This window comes from Myotis lucifugus, unplaced genomic scaffold (assembly GCF_000147115.1).
Source record: "Myotis lucifugus unplaced genomic scaffold, Myoluc2.0 scaffold_0, whole genome shotgun sequence".
Taxonomy (NCBI): Eukaryota; Metazoa; Chordata; class Mammalia; order Chiroptera; family Vespertilionidae; genus Myotis; species Myotis lucifugus.
This window is the reverse complement of record NW_005871048.1, coordinates 28,116,478-28,120,969: the sequence shown is the minus strand read 5'-3', so window position 1 is coordinate 28,120,969 and position 4,492 is coordinate 28,116,478. Positions and strand designations below refer to the sequence as shown.

The following is a 4,492-nucleotide window of genomic DNA, read 5'->3' as shown; positions in this document are numbered from 1 at the left end:
CCCAACCAGGAATCAAACTGTGACCTTCTGGTTCATAGGTTGATGTCAACCACTGAGCCACACCAGTGGGGCAGTATCTAGGAGTTTTAGATATGATACTTATAGCTGGATCAGGGAAGGAGAGAGGGTGTGGAGGAAACTGATGTTTATAGACCCTTTATTGGGTGTCAAGCACTTTATTTTTGTTCTTTGTGTATTTTTTGTCATGTACTTTATTTATTTATTTATTTATTTATTTATTTATTTATATTTTATTGATTTCAGAGAAGGGAGAGGGGAGAGAGAGAAACATCAATAATGAGAGAGAGAGAATCATTGATCGGCTGCCTCCTGCACACCCCACACTGGGGATTGAGCTTGCAACCTGGGCATATGCCCTTGACCAGAATTGAATCTGGGCTGACACTCTATCCACTGAGCCAAACCAGCTAGGGCTGTCATGCACTTTAAATGCATTGTTTTAATAACAGTTCTGAGATAAATTATTCCCATTTGCACATGATGATACTGAGATACAGAGAAGTCAAGTTAACTTCTCCATGCTCTCCTAGTAACTGTGCAGGACTGAGCTCGGACCCTGCTGACTCCACCATGCAACTTGCAGCTTCTTTAGCCCTCCTAGTAGATTCTTCACATTAACCAGTAGCTTTTCTTTGCCTTAGGCCAATACACTTCAGGGACAATTTCTGTAAAAATATTAGAGAATATTATCACACAGGTCAGAGTTCCCTCTCTTTATTTGAGGCCCTCGAAGCCAATGGAAAATGAGACATAATTTGCTTGTCCTAAGTGAGTAGAAGAAGTTAACATTCTTATGATCACTTGAAATAATTTTACTTGAAAAAAGTTTATAGATGTCAGGAAAACTAACCTTGTAAAAACAGAGGTAATCCAGGAGTATGATTTCTTTGGTGTTCACCAGGGAAAATGGTCAGTTCAATGAATACTCTTTTAGTTACGTGTTTTTATGTAATGCAGAGTCTTTAAATTAGATTTACAAAGTCTGGCTTTTAAGAAAATATTAAATTAAATGAAAAATATTTCAAAATAATGCAGGCATGTGAGGCTGAACTATTATATATATACATATATGTATATGCATGTATATGTGTATATATGTATAAAATGCAAGCTTTTATTCCTGTAATGTCCTTTATGAATATAGATATGATTCACAGAGTAGAAAAGACTGACACAAATACAGGAAAGGAGAAAAAAACTGCTTTCAGGTGCAGAATATTGAATGCATAATTCAACAGTTAAAAAAGAATAAATTTATGGGCAGCTGATCAGTTAACATTATTTGTGGCTTCCTGTGGTTAAATGATATAGCTAATTCCATTCTCTTTTATGAGCCACAAACAACATTCATTTGCCAATATGAGAATTAAACTGACACACTCAGCAAATGGGTCTAAAAACCAACTAATAAAAGTGGAAGTTTGTGATTAGCCGATCAGTGTCAGTTTCAGGCTTCACACAAAACACCAAGCCTACTTCCCAGAAATCTCTATTCCATTGGCATTCATTTGGTATTGGACATTAGTTATTTACTTATAAAATATGTACTCATTACAAAGGTTTGTGAGTGCAGTTGCATTAATTATTCATCCTAAGATTCTGAAACATGTTGGAGGATCTGAAAGGTAATTTCAGCTACTGATGGGAAATGTTCCACATGACAGCCCATCAGCACGGTTTCAGGAAGTGGGTCATGGATTTGAAGGTAGCATCCAATCAAGCACTTTTATCATTTCCCTTAAAATTCTTCACCATTTAGAAAATCAGAAGATAATTATGAAATTCGATACCTCAAAAAAAGAAATCAATACATTAAAAATCGGTCAAAGTACATAAATTTATACCTTATTTACTCTCTTCTTCTCCACCATATTTCCTTGAGTGATTATAGACTAAGAATTGCAATGTTATAGATCAAATTTGTTTTACTATTTTCATTTTTATAATAGAATAATGGCATACCATACTTTAGGTATAGCCCTATATCAATGCAGAAATCTAGACATAAATATAGGAAAAATAGAAGATTGTTAATTCATTATAAGAAATGTTTCATTTCTAAATGTTTAATATTATTTTCCATGGTACTTGTTTAAATACTAAGATCTCAATGCCTTAATATGATTTATTTGTATTTTTTGAAAATTTTAGTTTACCTACTCTAAAATACCCTAAAAATATTAGTCATTGATTTTATGTAGATACTAGAGGCCCAGAGCTCATATCACGTGGCCCTGCCCACCCACGCATGCCCGGCTGCGCTTGCAGCGGGATCACCTGTGCGCCCCCACCCACAGCTCCACCACCCTCGCGCCCCGCCCACTTGCCCGCCCTGCTCGCAGCCCTGCTTGCAGCCACGCCCACTTTGCTGCACCCACCAGTCCGCCGCCCCACCTGCCCACTGGCTGCCAGCCTTGCTGCGATCGAAGCATGTGGGCTGCAGGGGAGGGCCTGAGAGGTGCTCCATGCACCTCATGGTGACCAGTCATTTGGTCGTTTTGGTCGTGATGCCTCTTGTCCTTTTATTATTATGATACATATTACATAAAATATAAATATATATAATTGTTGAAATCAAACTAGTCCTGGCCAGTGTGGCTCAGTTAGTTGAGCATCATCTCATGCACCAAAAGGTTGCAGGTTCGCTTCCTGGTTAGGGCATATGCCTGGGTTGTGGGCTCAATCCTCAGTAGCAGGTGTGCAGGAGGCAGCTGATCCATATTTCTCTCTCACATAGATATTTTTTTCTCTCTCCCTCTCATCCTCTATCTTTAAAATCAGTGCAAACAAATTAAAAAACTCAAACTATACAGAACTAGTAAAAAAAATGCAAAAACTTTCTTTTATTATTTCTCCCACCTCCATTGACTTCCTGAGAGGTAGCACTCTCCGTAATTTTATGAGCTTATTTTCTCTCTCCTTTCTATTCATTTATGACTAATACACATGCATATGTATTTCTTTTTGTAAAAAAAATGGGATAAAGTACTTTAAAAAATTAAATTTATTAGAATCTCTCTCATGAAGGGATGATTATTTGTATGTAATCATTATGAACTCATTCTGTTTTCTTTTAGTTTCAGTTACCTAGTGTAAATTTGTAGAGGTCCTTCATTAGTGGTGAATCTTGTCATCCTTTGTTCTATGGTATCAAATGCAAAATGCTTGGAATATATTACTGGTTTACATTTTTTCTTTGTAATTAACAATAAAGATACATTTGCATTTCCTGATTAGATAATCTGTGAGGGCGTAGTCTAAAAGTAGAAGGAAGTACATAAACACACAGTATTTGTTTTTCAAAGAGAAGAAAGGAAGATGTATAATAAGAAATCTCTAACTTCCTTGGAAGACTTGGTGAACTAAAAATGAGCCCTGGTATTGCAAGAGAGTTACAGCCCTTTTGTTAAATTGCAAAGATGCTACTTTATATGTAAGGGGGAAATGGGGAGGGGGAGAGGAGTAGGTTTTAACAAGTTTCTTTCTTTTCTTCTTTTGCTGCAAAAAGCTTTATTGTTTCATTTGGTCCAATGCATGGGAGAGGGCTTCAGGATGGTTAAAAGAATGGCTAGTAGTTTAGGGAAAAGGCTTAGGTAAAAGCCAGACACCAGGGGGATGCAGAGGGCCCCTCAAAGGCCTCTGGGCTCCACAGGCTCCTAATCCTGCTTGAGGGTGAGCCTTTCTAAGAGATACTCGCTCAGCCCAGCCTGGGGGCCTGCCAGCCTGTGGAGGTGAGTCAGGTGTAGTACATCTTCTTGATGAGTTTCACCCCCTCATCCCGGAAGTGGTTCTCCAGGGAGTCACCGAAATGAGGGTCTGCACAGGTAGAACCCAGGGCCTGCAGCTCCACAAGGGCCTGGTTCGGGTTCCTCTCCAAGGCCAGGGCGGCTTCCATGGCGTCCTGAGTTTTGCCCACTCATCTTGGGGAGGCTTCCGCACGTCCTGGAAGAGAAAGCAGCCACTGCGCTGGTTTTGCTTCTTTAAGAGACGCTCGGAGCCCTCTCGCTTCTTCTCCGCCAACTCGCGGAAGAAGTGGCCCACGCCCTCCAGAGCCACATCGTCACGGTGGAAGTAGAAGCCCAGAGAGAGGTAGGTGTGGGAGGCCCGCAGATGCCTGGTGGCAAGGGGGTTGACCGCAGCCTCCACCTCAGTGGAATGATTCTGACGAATTTGGGAGCTCATGGTTGTTCGGCAATAAGGAGTTAAGGTAGAAGAAAACCTGGTGTGTTGGCTGGTCCTGGAGGTGGTTCTGAAGGTGGTGACTGGATAAGACGCAGGAGAGTGGCCAGGGCTGGAAGAAGGGGCATCCCTGGGTCTGTTCCATCCAAACACTGTTGAAGCAAGAGACAGATCTGGGACCGCTCGAGGGCACTTGGTTTTAACAAGTTTCTCCCTCCCCTGAGAAGACATTAAAAATATTTTTATCTTATGGTAAATTTTTACATTTTTTTTTAAATTTCAAAAGTTGCCC

At 40.2% G+C, this 4,492-nt stretch overlaps 1 pseudogene; it reads right to left on the bottom strand.

Moving 5' to 3' along the window:
• Nucleotides 1-3,677: 3,677 nt before the first annotated feature.
• LOC106696731 lies at nt 3,678-4,203 on the bottom strand (annotated as a pseudogene).
• Between the last annotated feature and the right edge of the window lie 289 nt (nt 4,204-4,492).